This window comes from Rhinopithecus bieti, unplaced genomic scaffold, assembly GCF_001698545.2.
Source record: "Rhinopithecus bieti isolate Rb0 unplaced genomic scaffold, ASM169854v2 scaffold_3316, whole genome shotgun sequence".
Classification (NCBI taxonomy): Eukaryota; Metazoa; Chordata; class Mammalia; order Primates; family Cercopithecidae; genus Rhinopithecus; species Rhinopithecus bieti.
The window spans coordinates 2,811,560-2,829,849 of NW_016804424.1; the positions used below are offsets into that span (position 1 = coordinate 2,811,560).

Here is an 18,290-nt window from a genome sequence, read left to right on the forward strand (position 1 = left end):
AGAAATGTAATATTATGTATATGGTATAATAGATTGTTAATATTACACACACAACCAAGGAGGGATTGGTTAGGAACTATGAGGAGGGAGCTTGAATTTTGAACTGGGAAACTGAAAGCAGCTATACTGAGGATGGTACATTTGAATAAAAGATTAAAAGAAATGAGGACATATGCCATGTTTATATCTGGGGCACAAGTATTCCAGGCAAGAAGAAACAAGAAGTGCAGAAGCCCAGAAGTACATATGTAAAGAACACTGCATATTCAGAGAATATAGAGAGGCCCAGTAGGGAAGATGTAGTAGAATACTTGGTAGAACTGTGTGGACCACTCTGTGAATTTGGCTGTTACTCTGAGCAAAATTAGGGTCAATTTTAGTGGTGGGTAGTTGATCAGAGGAGAGACATAACCTTAATTACATTGTAAAGTGAGAACCCTGGTCAATGTATTGGGAAAAAAATGATGTGGAACAAGGGCTTAGGCACAGTCCTTAGAAAGAAATTTCCATAGAAAGAAATTTCAATTAGAAAGAAATGTCAATAATCCAGTGCAGAAATAATGCTAATTTGTACGGAGGTGATAGCCATGGGAATCATTAATATATGTTCAGATTCAAGATACGTTTTAAAGGTAGAGTCAATGGATGGGGAGTGCCTGTATGCCTGATGGGAAAGAAAGAGAGGAGTCAATGACCAGTCCCAATAGACACAGAGAGAAAGAGAGTCTCTAAGCAAATTAGAAAATGAAGCATCATTTACTTATATGGAGAAACAGTGGGAGGAATAAGTTTTAGGATTAAGACAAATATCAGACAATCAAGTTTGGTCTCATTTAAGTTGAAAATGCCCATTAGATTTCCAAGTGAAAATATCACATATGTGGTTAGATATACAAATAGGAGCTGGTAATAGATTTAGCTGGAAACATAAACTCTGAAGTCAACTTTATCAATAGCACTTAAAATCAGCACATTGTAAGATATCTCAAGGAAGTGAATATAAATAGAAAAGAGTAGAAGACTAAAGAATAAGCCCCGGGGAACTCCACATTTAGAAGGTAAGGATTAAGAAAAACCATAAACTGTGACTAAGTCATAAAGAAACTCAAATATATGATTTCCTGGAAGCCTATTAAAGATAGTTTCCGTGTGGCTGAGGGGATGATCGGGGTATAAAATGCTGCTTATAGGTAAAGTAAGATGAGATGAGGAGAAAAAATTGATAACTGGATTTTACAACATGAAGTTTATTGGAGACATTTGTAAAATAAATTTCAATGAAGTGGTGATGGTAAGCCTGACTGGAGTAGATCCTAGATACAATTTGACTTAGCATTTCAAACAGTTTTGCTGTAGACAGGAACAAAATATAGTGATAGATTGTGAAGTAAGTGAATCATGATAAAAAATAACAGAATGCTTGTATGTTAGAATTAATATTTTAGTCAAGAAGGAAAATATTATTGCTACATGGGAGAGTGTGAAGTATTACTGAAGCAATATCTTCAATGAGTTAGTGATAATGCATTAGAACTGGTGAACAAGTAGAGTGTTATCCTCAGCTAGAATGGATAACTCATCCTAAAGAGAACATATATTCACATAGTGAATAAATGTTTAATGGGTGCTTATGAAAATCCTTGTCTTCTTGCTACTGTGTTCTCTATGAAATGGAAAGCAAGATTATCAGATGAGAGCAATGAAAAGGAAAGAAATGTTAGAAGTTTGAAGATAGAGAAAAATATGAAACAATCATCTAGGAGAAAAGATAGCTAATGAACCAAAAAGAGATAGCAAGACTTATCACAGAATTAAAGGCCCATTTGAGGCTATTGATCATGAATTTAAGTCAGTTGGGTAATGTTCTATCCATGATCAGAAATGCAAGCGTAGATTTGGTGGACAGAGGGATTTAGTCAGTTTTGTTTTAAAAAATGTACATCATGAAATAAAAGAGTGTAAGATGATTTGAGAGTATATAAAATAGAATTAATATAATAATTGATTATGGAATTTAAACTGGGTAAGGGGGATTGTGAGGCCATGAGAGAGAGAGTGTAAAGTTAAATGATAAATGACTTGAAGATTTTAGAGGTTTGAAATATTGTTGATGTTGGATTAATAGGTGAACTGAGCAAAAGAGATAGAAGATTGTGATTGGATAGTACAATATAAAGATATTATTAATTGCTTACAGTTATACAATGATTAGTTATAATGAAAAGACCTAGCATATGACTATGGGACTTGGTAACAATGGTAGGGAGAAAGAAAAGAACATTTAAGAGGATGCAAAAAAAATCTCTATAGTGTTGGAAGGATCATTCATATGGATATCTTTATTACCAATAATTATTCATGAGTACTTTTTTTAAAGCATGAGAGTTTTCTAAAAGATAAGATTTTCCAGGATTAAAGGAGTTTAACCAAGGTGCTAGTTGATAATTGCTTTAAGGAGAAGAGGCAGGTGGTGTAGTTTGATAAGATGAAAAGTTAGATGATTTTAGGGAGTAGAATAGAAAAATAGGCTAGAAGTGACAATGAGAAATAAAAAGGACATCTAGCCAATTTCCTGACCCAATGGTAGACTAACTGGGAGAGAAAATATATACCAGAGAGTTCTGAGGTCCTAAGGGGAGAGCCAGGTTTCAGTTAGAGCTAGGAAGATGAAAAAAAGTTTGGAGAATCATTTCATTATGTAAGGAAATACTTTTTCTCATGATTGATCACAATTTCTGCTAAGCACAGTGAAAGGTTTCAAGAAATAGAGAGGGTGGGGAATAGGATCACAAACAGCATTAGCTAGGTGGACAAAGAAAGTCCGTGAACTGCTGAGTGTCTTTGGTAACTGATACGGCCGGGGATAAATGGCATAATGAAGGAAGTTGTGAGGGTCCTGTGTGATGAGTTAAGACCCAAGGAGCCTAATACTTATAGCAATGATAATGCTGTAGGATTGAATGAGGTGGGAACGTGCAAAGAGGGGCTGGAATTCTTGGTAAGCAGCTGTCTCTAACACTGTGTTGGGAGCCTTGATGAACTTTTTAAAATTAGTTTGTTAGAGCCACCATAATAAAGCACGAAAACCTGAGTGCCTTAAACAACAGGAATGTATTGTCTCACAGTTCTGGAGGCTAGAAGGTCTAGATCAAAGTGACAACAGGGACATGCTCCCTCTGAAAGTGTTAGGGAAGGATCTGTTCCAGTCCTCTCTTCTGGCTTCTGGTAGTTCCTGGGCTTGTGGCATTCTCCCTGTGTGCTTGTCTGTCACATTTCTCCCTTCTATAAAGACAGCAGTCATATTAGATTAGGGACCTACCCTTCTGCAGCATGACCTCACCTTAACTGATTACACCTGCAACAATCCTATTTCCAAATAAGGTCACATTCTCAGATATTGGGGGTTAGAAAATCAACATGTCAATTTTTGGGGGGGGGAAATAATTCAACCCATAATGGCTGCTTCCAACTTTGTGATTATGTTTTATTCTTTTTATAGATGACAGGCTTGATTTTGTTTAGAATTTTTAGACCTTATATTCATGAATTGCGTTGTTTGTAATTTATTTTTTTATTGTCTCTTATTAGTTATTACAATCAATATTATGTTAGTCTCATAAAATAAGGTTGACAGCTATTACTCTTCCCATTTCTCTGAAAACAGATTGTGTTAGATTGGAATTACATTATTCTTTGAAGTTTTGATGGGATCTTCTGTTGACATCAGTGACTGGAGGTTTCTTTCTGGAAATATTTTCAACTATTCAAATTCTATTTTCTTTATTCATTTTAGGCTTCTCTAAACCTTAAATTTTAATGAAGCAATATTTTATAGGAACTTTGCACATGTAATTCTATTTAAGATTAAAATATTTTAATAAATTCATTAATAATTTTCTTTTTTTAAAGTCTGAAGTAGATGTAGTTTTCTTTCTCTTTTTCATTTCCATCAGTTATGTTTGCTTTATCTGGTTTTATCTTCATGTTAGCAGAGGTTTGTCAAATTGATTAGTCATTTTTTAAAAAAAGTTTTTTGCTTTATTTTTCTCTCTATTGTATTTCTTATCTGAATGTGTTCTGCTCATCTTTGTTGTTTCTTTCCTTCTACCATCTTTTTATTGTTTTATTGCTTTTCTAGCTTTTAAGATGACTGCTTACATTATTACCTTATTAATTTTCAGACTTTTCAGGTACATACTTCTAAAACTCTAAATGTATTTTACTCATGTCTTATTTAGAATTGTTTTTAATTATGTTTCTTAAATTTTGAATACAGGAGCATTTTCTAGTTATTTTGTTATTAGTTGTTGGGTACATGGCATTACAGTCATAGTGCATATGCTCCATGTGATTTTAGCTCTGTAAAATTTATTGAGACTTCCTTTGAGGTTTGGAATGATTTATTTTTGTAAATATTCCCGAATTCTCTACATATTTTACATGAGAATCATAATTTGAATATGTCTTTTAGACCAAATTTGTTAGTCATGTTATTTAGGTGTTCTTTATTCTTACTGATTTTTTTATTATAAAATTTTATTATAAAATTTTATTATAAAATTATTCTTGAGAAATGGTATGAATTCTTACTCTGTGATTGGGAATTCATAAATGTTTTATTGTAGTTCTGACTATTTTTGCTTTGTAAATTTGAGGCCATGATATTGGATGCATACACATTTAAATTTTAATGTATCCCTTGTGAATTGAACTTTCTATCACTACAAAATAATTTCTGTATATCTTTTTCATGATTACTTTCACTCATTATTTTATATTCATTGTAAATAGCATATATTTGGATTTTAAACTCAGTCTGCAAATTTTGTTTTAAAAGATAATTTAGTAATTTACTTTTAACATGACCGAAACAGACCTATTTATTTTGTGTTTTCTACTAGTCTTAAGTGCTGTAGGTTTCTACTAAAATTTTTTAATTGAATATTTTTCTCCCATTTTATTTTTTCTCCACTACTAGCTTTGACGTTGAAGAATATAGATAGATAGGTATATTCTTCATTAGTTTCACTGGAAACCACAATATACACCCTTAATTTACCAATATGTGAAGTCATCTGATATTATGACCTTTCCAGAAAATACAGCATTTCTAGAACATTTTACTCCATTTATTCCCTTAGTACTTTTATACTATTGTTCTTACTTATTTTAATTATTTGGTTTTGATTATAATCCCTCAAGATTTTATTATTGTCATTTTCTCTACTCAAGTTCATTTAGACTAACTAACATTTTATCATTTTTTAAACTTCACTTATATCCAGCAACTTGGACATGCTTCTTATGTTTGAGAAATTCATGATTATATGAGTTTCCACTTCATTTACAGATATCAGATAATTGTTTTCCAGCCTCCCTCACAGCCAAGTCATGGGCATACCTACTAAAAGCAGCTATTCTAAAATACTTCTAGCAGATTTTGAATCAGAAGCTAGTGAATGACAGAATACGTGGGTGCAGAAAAAAATCCTTTTAGGTTGGGGGTGTTCACCTACATCCATATTTTAAGGGCACCAGTAGCAGTGGTACTTGAAGAACTCCCAGATCCCAGTATTACCCAGGCTGATGGTGCAATATTTGCTCTATGGCCACTTTTCAAAATGCACTTTTCTGATATTTGTGTGTGTGTACGTGCCCTTAACTATAACATCAGTAGAGTAATGTTACTAAATCTAATTAAGGACTATTTTTTGAATTACATTTAATCATCTTGATGTTTGCATTCCAGTTATATAGTTTGCAACTTATATTATACTGTTATTTAGTACTCGCTTGTGACAAATTCTGTGATAGTTACTGAAGAAGCTTTGTTAGTACCAAAAAATACTTCAACAAATTTTAATGATTTATTTAGGGAAAGCAACTTTGGAAAAGATCTCAAAACATGGATAAAAATAAAATCTATTACATATACGTGCATTTTACTCAAAATGATTAATTTGAGTATACTTCATTGCAAGCACAACCTCCTAATGATACATTATCTTTCAAATCAGCTGCAAAGCAACTGCATATGAACATGTATTTTTACGAATTCTCATGTAAATGATAAATTATAATGGAACCACATAATGTGACAACTCTAAGATGTAACTATGAGCAGCTGAAGTTGGTATCCCGAAAGCCTAACTGGCAAATAAATCATAATGCCATTCTAAATGGAAATTGTAACCACAATTTTAAGTTATTTCAAATATAGCTCTTATGTTTTTCTTTCTACCTCATAATTGAGAAGAGTAGATGGAGAAATAATCTAAATCATGGTGTACACATTTGTCTTTTGTATATAAGTTGTTCACATTATTCATTTTATGTTGATTTTCGATTCTTAAGAAATAAATGAGGCGGTCGGATCTCGAGGTCAGGAGATTGAGACCATCCTGGCTAACACGGTGAAACTCCGTCTCCACTAAAAATACAAAAAATAAATAAATAAATAAAATTTCTCCGGGCTCGGCGGCGGGCGCCTGTAGTCCCAGCTACTCGGGAGGCTGAGGCAGGAAAATGGCGTGAGCCCGGGAGGCGGAGCTTGCAGTGAGTCAAGATCACGCCACTGCCCTCCAGCCCGGGCGACAAAGCAAGACTTCGTTTCAAAACAGAAAAAAAGAAAGAAATGATTAATTATTTTAGCAGATTCGAATCTTTAGAAATGTTGTCATTTCTTTTTTTTTAACATGAAAAAGCAAATTTATTTCGTCAAAACAAATGCATATTATTGTATACACTTAAAATAAAATAAATATATACTAGATAAATGGTAATTTGAAACCAATATGTATCAAAATTTGTTTTAGATATATTTGAATTGTAGCTATTGTACCTATCTTCCTTTCAGAAAAGATTTAGATCTTAAAAGTCACAAAATTAGCAACATATTAAACAGAGCTGATTTTTTTTTCTTCTTCTTTTGTGCACAACAGTAACAAAAAGATGTATATTGAAAATCAGAAATAAAACTTCAGAAGCAGAGAACCACACAAGCAATATAAAAATGGCTGTTCATTACAAATGTGAAGAAGAGAATTGATTAAAATGTATTTGGTGTGTAATTGTGGCAAAATTAGTATTCTAACATTGAGTCATTGATCTTTGCCTGATGTCAACAGCATGATGCTCATCCTGAGAGCTCAGTTGACTATACTCCCTGGACTTACCTAGTTAACATTTTCTTTAGTTTAGTAACCTGTCAATGGAGAACAGGTGCTGTTGGCCTATTTTTGCAATAAAAGCAAGAGTATATTGCCCTCTAGTGTTGAAAAAGTTAGGAGACCAAAGGAGTGTTCAGAAATACCCATTAAGAAAAGCAAATTTTTTATTTTCTCCTTTCACATAAACGTGAGATTCCAATAGACAGGTTATTATTTCCCAATTATAGAAAAACAAATATCAAATATAATTAATAAATGTGTTTTATGGCCTCTGTTATACAAATGGTGACTGGATTGAGAATAAATTATTTCATTTTATTATGTTATCTTTTGTAATTTAATTAGATCCTTTTCATTTTAGTTTCGGGTATTTTGCAACTTTAGGAAGTATCCATTCTTCATAATACATTATCTTCTCTAATTATTTTGGATTTTCAGAAATAAAATTAGGTATAAATATCATTTTAAAACCTTTTAAAGTAAAGAACATAACTCTGTAGAGTAGGTTATTCTATTGGTAGCGGTACTTCATAGGTCCTTTGTAGCTGGGTTTTGTGCCTAGTAAAAATATGTATTTCCTTCTCTGAAATACAAGAGAAAGGATTAAGTAGTAAAAAAATTCATCAGAAAAAGTCTTCTAAGAAATAACATAAAAAATTAATGATTGAGGTAGAAATGATATATTTATTATTGTATTTAAAAACAATAAGCTGAGACTTTTAAATAATACTGGAATAATAACACTACATGTTACACTTAAACTTGGTGAAGACGGTAGATCAAATTTTGTGTACTTACCAAAAAATAAAAATATAATTAATATAAATAAATATATAAATTCTGCAGGGACATATACCAATATTAATATAATCCAGATTTCTCCAGACCTACATATCCTGTGACTACAAATGGGGTGTGATTGATAATAAGTAAACTTAGAGATAATTTGGTGCAATTGATTTTCCAGTTTTCAAAACCTTAGGCTTGATTCTGAGATAATTGTTTCAATAAAATCTATCAAAACATTGTAACATTGAACATCAATTTAACTGAGTTACTCAAGATTGTTACTAATCTACTGTGTGTCTAATTTAGTATTGGGTTATGCTTGAAGGAAAATAAACTAACCAGCTTATTATGAAAAGAGAAGCTTTCTATATAGACTAGGCTATTGAAAATGTACCCACAGTCTTCTGCGGAAGACACATAAACCAGTTGTGTAAAAATGCAAAGGTATTATAAAAAAATAAGGACAACATATTCTTCAGAGATTTACAGTAAGAAAGACTACCAGGGGCAGACATGAATAGGAAAGACTTGTTATGCATAAGATTATAGAATTTTATAGTTTGAAGCAAACTTACAGTTATGAAACTCACCCATTTAAAATTTTTTTCCTACATTTTTGTGCTTTTATACAGATAGCACATGATTCTTGAAAAAATGAAATAAGATAGAAAAGTACAATACAGAGACAATCAATATTTCTTTGGGCATCCTTCCAAATCTTCCCTGGAGTGTGTACATGAAAATAGAAATACAACCTTTTTATATCCTTCATCTAGAAAATGAAGAAACTGAAGTTCAGACTCCTTCCATCCTCCACCACCTTTCCCAACAAGTGTCTGGAGAAAAGATCATTTGAGTTGTACCGTGGGGTAGAGAAAGAAGGTGAATATATGCAAGATATAAATATGGTTATTGTTGTTTTGGCATAATTGTTTTGTGCATTAAATAGCAGGAAGTTTACAAAATGCGGAAGATTCAATTCTGAATAAATCACAGTTCCTGCCTTGGTGGAAATCCGTGGATAATGACTCAATTAAAATGTCTGTGGTATAGGCTGTACTATGAGAGCATAGTGGAGACACACTTACTAAACTAACTTCTGTAATGCCAGGGGTGACTTTTTTAAGGTAGTTTTATCCAAGCTGCATCTTTCTAAAAATGAATAAGAACTGATTAGACTTAAAGATAAAAGAGATAACCTGGGTCATTCCAGAACTGTAAATGGTTCAACACATAAAGTACAGAAATAACAAGATGAAACATTTTGTAAGAGTAAACTCTCAAAAGCTTGACTCTGAAGCTAAAGAGAAAATTAGGGCAGTTGCTTGGATTGGGGGTGGCGGTGGGGTGGGGTGGCGTTGAGTGTGACAGAAAATGTTATGAACATGGGCATGAGCTAAACTTGTTAACAAAATGATACCTGGAGTCTCCAACTAAAATAAATACAGAACCCAGAAACTAGGAAAGGTGAAGAAGTGGTAGGGACTGAAGCCATTCAGATATCTAAAGATTATAATTACAAATGAAACATGTTAAATGCTGTTTATGGTCTACAAATGAAACATATTTAGATGCTGTTTATGGTCAGTTACTAACAAAGCATTATACCATTTTTTTTAAAGTCCCCAGAAAAGAGGTTGAAGTTCTAGAAAATAAGTGGAGGCAAAAAAAAAAAAAAAAAAAAAAAAAAAAAAAAAAAAAGATTAACTTTAGAAGAGATATACATTATCTGTGGAATCAGGAGGCAGGTAAGGACAGTGAGAATTTTTCGGTTTGGGAAACATTAGTGGGAGGGAGTCAGTTTGGCTCCCTGCATAATATTGAGCCAGTTCAACCTTTGCTTTCTGTTTGCTTTGTAAAGTAGAAGATTGTGCAGCTAGGGAGAGGGGCCACGTGGCTTAGAAAGTTATTGAAATCATCAAAATAGTATAAGTTGGGGAAATAGAAATAAAATAATGATGTATACTTCAAAGATGTCTTAATCACATTTCCCTTTTATTATAATTGTCATAATTCTAAGTGTAAAATACGATAAAATTATATTTTAAACTATAAAACACATTATACAGAAAATATAGAAAGAAACAAGAATCTGTTAATGTTCATTTTATTTTAATATTATGGGTTTATAAAATTTATAATACTTTCAAGTATAAAATATGCATAAATTTTGTTAAGAAAAAAAGCAGTTGAGTTTCTGAAACATTTTCACATCATCCTTGCAGATAAGTTACAGAAAAATTGTTTACTTTTGAAGAAAATGGTTAATAATATTACATCTAAGCAGGAAGGCATATCATGATGTTATATTTCCTCAGTCATCTTTTGTAGCTTCCATATAAATTGTTTATATGGAGTGAACAAAAATCAAGACAGGAAATCACAACATTGTTACATAGATTAGCAGATTAATGCCCACACTTTTCACATGAACTCCATTAGCATAAGCTTAAGTCAGTAACTTTAAAACCATCCACTGTCAAGGAAAAATATAAGAAAAGAAAAAAAAATTCTAAAGGTGAAAGGGAAATAGGAAAGGGAAGAAACAGAGAACAGATTAAAACAAAATAATTTAGATGTTTTTGCTGACAATAAGAGAAATACTCGAATTCGCAGATGTATCTGGTAAATAGGCTCTTAATAAATGTTAATATATATATTTGCTGAATGGATGTCGGATAAATGCCTTGACTTCTTACATGAAAGAGACAAATAGGAGCAAATTCAGGAATGGACTGAATTTTAGATAGCCTGTCTGGTTCCAGTTTGATTATAAATGTCCCATTGTAAATATTACCTCCAAATCTATAAAAATGAGAAAGAGTCACAAATTTATCCCAAAGTCATCCTAAGGTCCTGAGGAAATTGTCTGAATGTCAGAAACCCTGAGGCAGATCTACTCATTCAAAAATTGTCTAATCCTATTTAATTCTGGTCCACATATTCTGGAGATCTGATTATTATTTTAGTAGTATAATGGTAAAATTCAGTGATGAAATCTTAGCTATAAATATAAATAGAAAGTTCCAAGCAGTGATTATCAGACCTCTCAACTTGGCCACAGGATAGCATGTCTACTATTCTACCTAAATCTTATATGGCAAAGCAGAACAAATATCCACATTAAAGTTTCCTTATTTGCAAAATCCCCATGTTTTTCTAATAAGCAAGATGAATGCATAGAAATTTGCAGTTGATTTTAATAAATTAGACTCTATATTTAAAAAATCATGTTTCTTTGCTTTAGAAAATAAGAACTAAGAAAATGGTAAATAGGCACTATACATATCTCTGCAGGAAATGGTGATAAAAGAAATCGCCTGACATTTACTCTTCTATTTACTGAGTTGACTTCATAATTCTTTTGAAGTATGAATGTAGCTGATAGCTCAGAGCTATGTACCTAGTATAATATTATGTTACAATATAATATTATGGTAGTAATGTTATCATTATGTTTGAAATGACACTTTTAAGAGTCTGTACTGGTAAAAATGCACACTTTGGGGACTAAAATAAATTTATATTATGTCACTGAAATCAAGAAAATATGAAGTGTATGAAAGTTAGGTGATAATCAACTGGTTATTTATGGGTATAGAAAAGATCGTTTCTGCAGAATATTATAAACTGGACGTACTACAATTTTGATTAAATATAGCAATTACTCATTACTTTGTACCTCTATTTTGAAAATGTTATGATTTATGTAGCAGTGGTTGCTACTGAAAATAATATCATAATATTTTTGGCCTGGAAGCTGAAAGGAATTCCATGGGACCAGCCATATGATATCAACCATTTCATAGTCTCAACTACTATTTCATCAATATTGGATATTTTCTGAAACCACTCAGATTCATAAAAGACTGCATTGATCTTTAGCTAAAACCTTTAAGATATTTATAATTATTTTAACAACAGATTAAATAATTTGCATTAGCTGTGCCCTATTGAGTAGCACTCCTCAAACAGTTTTTACCATCACCCAGAATAAGAAAGAATCTTACATTGGTATGCAAATACGCACACGCATGCATACAGGGGCACTATAACATAAAGTTTCATAAACCACTACTTACCTCTGCCATACATGAAGTTTGACAAGATTTCTATTCTAGTCTACTTCATTTTCACTTACATGTTGGTGAAATGTAATTTGAGAAATACTGCATCTCTCTTGAAAGATGAGGTACTAATTCATTCTCACACCACTCTGAAGAAATACCCAAGACTGGGTAATTTATAAAGAAAAGAAGTTTAATTGACTCACAGTTCCACATGGCTGGGGAGGCCCCAGAAAACTTAAAATCGTGGCAGAAGGCATCTCATTACAGGGTGGCAGGAGAGATTGAGCGCTGAGCCAAGGAGGACAATCACCTTATAAAACAATCAGATTTCATGAGAACTCACTCAGTATCATGAGAAGAGCATGGGGATAACCACCCTCATGATTCAATTACCGTTCACCAGGTCCCTTCTATGACATGTGAGAATTATGAGAACTACAATTTGAGATGAGATTTGGGTGGGAACACAGAGCCAAACCATATTATTATGCCCCTGCCCCTCCTAAATCTCATGTCCTCACATTTTAAAATACAATCACGCCCTTCCAACAGTCCTCCAGAGCCTTAACTCATTCCAGCATTAACCCAAAAGTCCAAGTCCAAAGTCTCATATGAGACAAGGCAAGTCCTTTCTGCTTATGAGCCTATATAATCAAGAGTAAGTTAGGTACTTCTTAGATATAATGGGGGTAGAGGCATTGGGTTAATATACCCATTCAAAATGAGAGAATTTGGCCAAAACAAACGGGCTTCAGGCCCCATGAAATTCTGAAATCCAGTAGGGCAGTCATTAAGCTTAAAGTTCCAAAATGATCTCCTTTGGCTCCATGTCTCACATCCAGATCACGCTAATGCAAGAGGTGGGCTCCCATGACCTTGGGGAGCTCCACCTCTGTAGCTTTTCAAGGTACAGCCCCCCTTCCAACTGCTTTCACAGTTGGGATTGAGTGTCTGTGGCTTTTTCAGGTACATGATGCAAGTTGTTGGTGAATTTACCATTCTGGGGTATAGGGGATGGTGGCCCTCTTCTCACTAGGCAGTGCCACAGTGGGGACTTTGGGGGGGGGGCGGGCAGCGACAACCCCATTTCCCTTCCACATTGTCCTAGGAGAGGTCTTCCATGAAGGCTCTGCCCCTGCATCAAACTTCTGCCTGAACATCCAGACATTTCCATACATCCTCTGAATCATAGTCGGAGGTTCAAAAACTTCAATTCTTGATTTCTGTGTGCCAACAGACCCAACACCATATGAAAGCCACCAAGTCTTGGGGCTTGCACCCTCTGAAGCAACAGCCAGAGCTATATGTTGACCTCTTTTATCCATAGCTGGAGTAGCCTGAGGCACAGGGCACCAAATCCCAGGCTTCACACAGCAGGGGAGGACTTTGGACCTGGTGGATTAATCATTATTTTCCTGTGACAGGAGGGGCTGCCAGGAAGGTCTCTCATGCCCTGAAGATGTTTTCCCCATTGTCTTGGTGATTAACATTCTGCTCCTTGTTACTTATGCAAATTTCTGCAGCAGGCTTGAATTTCTCCCCAGAAAATGGGTTTTTCTTCTCTACTGCATCATCAGGCTGCAAATTTTCCAAATTTTCATGCTTAGCTTCCTCTTGAATGCTTTGCCACTTAGAAATTTCTTCCACCAGATACCCTAAATCATCTCTCAAGTCCAAAGTTCCACAGATCTCTAGGGCAAGGCCCAGTCTCTTTGCTAAAGCATAGCAAGAATCACCTTTATTCCAGTTCCCAACAAGTTCCTCATCAACATCTGAGATCACCTCAGCCTGGACTTCATTGTTAAAATCATTATCAGCATTTTGGTCAAAGCCATTCGTCAAATCTCCAGGAAGTTCCAAACTTTATCTTACTTTCCTGTCTTCTTCTGAGCCTTCCAAACTGTTCCAACCTCTGCCTTTTACCCAGTTCCAATGTTGCTTCCACATTTTCAGGGTCTTTACAGCAGTACCTCACTCTCTGAGGTACTTGTTTAGTGTATCGGTCCATTCTCACGCTTCTATGAAAAAATACCTGATATTGGGTTATTTATAAAGAAAAGAGGTTTAATTGACTCACAGCTCCTCATGGCTGTGCTGTCCTCAGGAACCTTACAATCATAGCAGAAGGTACCTCTTCATAGGGTGGCGGGAGAGAATGAGTGCTGAACAAAGCGGGGAAGCTTTTTATAAAAGCATCAGATCTCATGAGAACTCACAATCACAAGAAGAGCATGGAGGTGACCACTACGGTGATTCATTTACCTCCCACCAGGTCCCTCCTACATCACATGGGGATTATGGGAACTATAATTCAAGATGAGATTTGGGTGGGGACACAGCCAAACTATTTTATATGGTTACAAATTTTGGAATTCATGCCAAAGAAACACTGGTGCAGTTAATGTATATGAAAAGTTGTTAAATGTTTATACAATAATTTTTGTGTTTTCTGGTTTGTGTGTGTTTCCAGACAGGGTATCCCTCTGTCACAGTGGTGCAATCATAGCTCACTGCAACCTTGAACTCTTGGACTCAAGGTAAACCCCCTGCCTCAGCTTCCCAAGCAGCTGGAACTACAGGTTCACACCACCGCACCTGTCTGTTTTTTTTTTTTTTTTTTTCTTTTTTGTGTTGAGATAAGATCTTGCTTTCTTGTCCAGGCTGGTCTCAAACTACTGGACTCAAGCAATCCTTCAGCCTCACAATCCCAAAGTGCTGGAATTACATGTGTGAGCCACAATGCTTGGCCTGTGTAACAGCTTTAATTAAAAATTCTGTTTCATTAATATAAAATATGAGCTAATTCTTTATGATTCCTAAAAGCAAACAAAAAAACTCATGAAGCATGTAAGAACAAGGTAGATAATAAAATGTTTTCCTCACAGGCATCACAAAAATCAAGGTCAGTGAAATTATCACAAATTCTTAAATCACTCAAATTTATAACACAGCTGCTTTTAAATCAATTCAATTCACCTCTACAATTTTTCTCCATTCTTAGTAGACATTTTTGACTTTGAATACTGAACTTTTAAAGTTGGAATAAGACTTGCTGATTTGCGGTTAAATTATTTAATGATGCTGACTGCTAAGTTTTTGACTTCACTTAATTTAATCTCTGTTTCTTCTCAACAGTGCAACTGTAGAATCCTAGTGTAATAAATCATTAGTAGTTTAATCTTAGCTCTGTTTTAAACCTTCTAAATTTTAATTTTGTCATTTTAAAATAGATCCATATAGAGTAAACAGGACAATGAATAAAAGAATATAGCATAGTTACTAGCAAGTAGTAGCCATTTATTAAATGCTGGTGAACATCATTGCACTTGTTTTCAATTTCAACCTGAAATTTTCATAAAGGCGGGCTTTTTTTTTTTTTTTTTTTTTTTTTTTTTGAGACGAGTCTAGCTCTGTCGCCCAGGGCTGGATTCAGTGGCGCGATCTCGGCTCCTGCCAAGCTCAGCCTTTCCGGGTTTTACGCCATTCTCCCTGCCTCAGCCTCCCGACGTAGCTGGACTACAAGGGGCGCCCGCCCCATGTCGGCCCGTGCTTAGTTGTTTGTTTTTTTTTTAGTAGAGACGGGGTTTCACCGTGTAGACCAGGATGGTCTCGATCTCCTGACCTCGTGATCCACCCGTCTCGGCCTCCCAAAGTGCTGGGATTACAGGCTTGAGCCACCGCGCCCGGCCCATAAGGCTCTTTAGTGATTTGTACAGCTCATCAGATCACCTTCAACAAAGAAACAACCACACCTATATGCAATGTGATTTAGTATCTAGCTTTCTTCTGTATTTCAGTCTTTCCAAAAAGTAGCAATGACTACAGTAGTACCTATAATTGTTTTGTTTACTAACTCCCTTCTCTGCTGCTACCAGAGATTACTAGAAATTTACCATTATTATGTGGCAAATGAACTTTGCAAACTGTATTTTAGAGACTCTCTAAACACATTTTGAAAATGTCAAAAGGCAATCTTATAACAGATATATAAAACAATAATGTTAATATCATCATATAATATTTTCTAATCTTGAAAGAAAGTAAAAGATTCTAGGAGGTATTTATTCCACTACTAACTAGGTGATAAGCCACATTTGGAAGGATAGAAAGTAAAAATAAGAAAACAAAAGTGAGAACAAGAAAGGCAACACCTAAAAAGGCCTCCCTTTTTTACTCATCAAAGCCTGTGCAGGGGTCATGAAGTCCACATTTTGTGACAGGTTGTCATGACAAATAATGAGTAGATCTCTCTTTACAAATTTTTAACAACAGATTTATTAGAACATGGAAAGTCAGATTTAGAAGAATTGGGACCAAAGCCTGTTTAACTTATTTAGTTTGGTGGTTAATAAAATAGTTTTTCCACAGATGCAATTTACTCAGTAATCCACATATTTGTCTGTTCTTTCTATAATGAAAGGTCAACATCACCATATAAGGGGCAAGTGGGAAAGGAAAGCTCTCAAATGTTTCTATTTGTTGCTAACTTGTCCCAGGGTCTTCCTGAAGAAGATACTAATTAAGGTAAAATAAAAATTTTGGTGTATCACCTTAGACTACTTAAAAACAAATGCCACATATTTTTTATACCATTATAGCAGCAGTTCAATGTCTTCGTTATTATCCTGAAGTAATGTTTTAAATTTTGTATGACTCATTTAACACGTGCCTTTTGAAAAATAATCTCAATTGTCTTATTTGATTTATGGTAACAACACGAGATTCTTACGTTGGTTGCTTTCCGTATCTATACTCCTGCATGCCTTTTCCCCCACCGTTTAAGGGTCATACAATAGGTTAGAGATTCAAACTAAACACAGACTACACTTCTTTGGCATCCCAAACAATGTAATAATACCATTTCTTACTTCAGGTGTGAGACATAAGTAAACATTTATGGTATATTATGTTTTATGGTCCAGGCTTCCTCATCTCCACTGGCCAGTTTTGTTAGGGAAGGAGAACTGGGAGAATTGAATGGGAAGGGTAACTCCTTTAGTTAAAACATCTACATTGAAAACACATGTGGTAATATGTATCTATCATTCTTCTAACTCTGAACGTATTACTGTTAAATAAATGTCACATTTAAATTTTATTTATTCTTTGGGTTGGCAGATTCTTTCCCCATATGTTTTTTTTTTTAATTTATTTTTCACTATTGCATTAGGAGGAGATACTCTAAATATTCAAAACTGACATATTCTCCTTTGTGTATTCAAAATAAAATCACATTTTAATGTGAGAAGAATTAAAGATTTAACAAAGTGTTAACTTGTCATCCATTTAATTTCTCTCCAAATCTCCTGGTTAAATTTATTCCTAAAATATTAAGCAATCCTCCAAAGCATGTAAGTAGATATCTGCTCTTATCAGGTTATTTAGGGAAGTGGTGTGGATGGGGTGGGTCTGATTTTATGTTTGTTTAAATAGATTTTTAAATTAAAGATGTGAGCTTGGATAAATCTAAGAATTGATATAAGATTAATAATCTCCTTTGACAAGTTCCAAATATCTTTCAATTTCATTAGTATTACACACACACACATACTACACACTATATATATACACACATATATATCTTTTGAGTTTTTATTTTAAAAAATGATATATGAAAATTTTCAAGCATATATAAAAGTAGAGGATATAGTATAATTGCTTTGTATATTTCATACCAAACCAAAGTCTTTTATTTCTGTATTCCATTTCCTTTTAGTAAAATGCAATCCAATTTTATTAAAGGGAGCTGAGTTTTGAAACAAAGACTTTTGGAAAGCAGATAATTATATTAAAGAATTTCATTTGGCTGGGTGTAGTCGCTCACACCTGTAATTCCAGCATTTTGGGAGGCTGAGGCGGGCGGATCATCTGAGGTCAGGCGTTTGAGATCAGCCTGGCCAACATGGTGAAACCCCATCTCTACTAAAAATACAAAAATTAGCAGGACTTGAACGTGTGTGCCTGTAATCCCAGCTTCTAGGGAAGCTGAGGCAGTTTTAATTCTTATTACAGGAGCAGGCAAAATTAGGAAATATGCTTTGAGACTAACATGCCAATGTTCTTTTCCCCTAAGCTTTCTGTCCTCTGTTTCATTAGCGAGATCTGAGAATGCCTGCTTCTGCATGAAGAAGAGCAATCCTATGTATCTGGGCTGTAATGCTGAAGAGGGTCAAGTGGCTCCCTGTCAGTCCGGATAAAGGATATATTATTAAAGAGAAAAACTTGTAACTGCTCTAAACTTAAGACAGATTTATTCAGTCAG

The 18,290-nt window shown here is 34.2% G+C and overlaps 1 protein-coding gene across 1 annotated transcript in view; it reads left to right on the forward strand.

Annotated features, from left to right (window-relative positions):
• The window catches only part of LOC108527087 (bifunctional heparan sulfate N-deacetylase/N-sulfotransferase 4), a 306,322-nt gene that overhangs the window by 15,662 nt on the left and 272,370 nt on the right, over positions 1-18,290 (forward strand). The window lies entirely within an intron of this gene.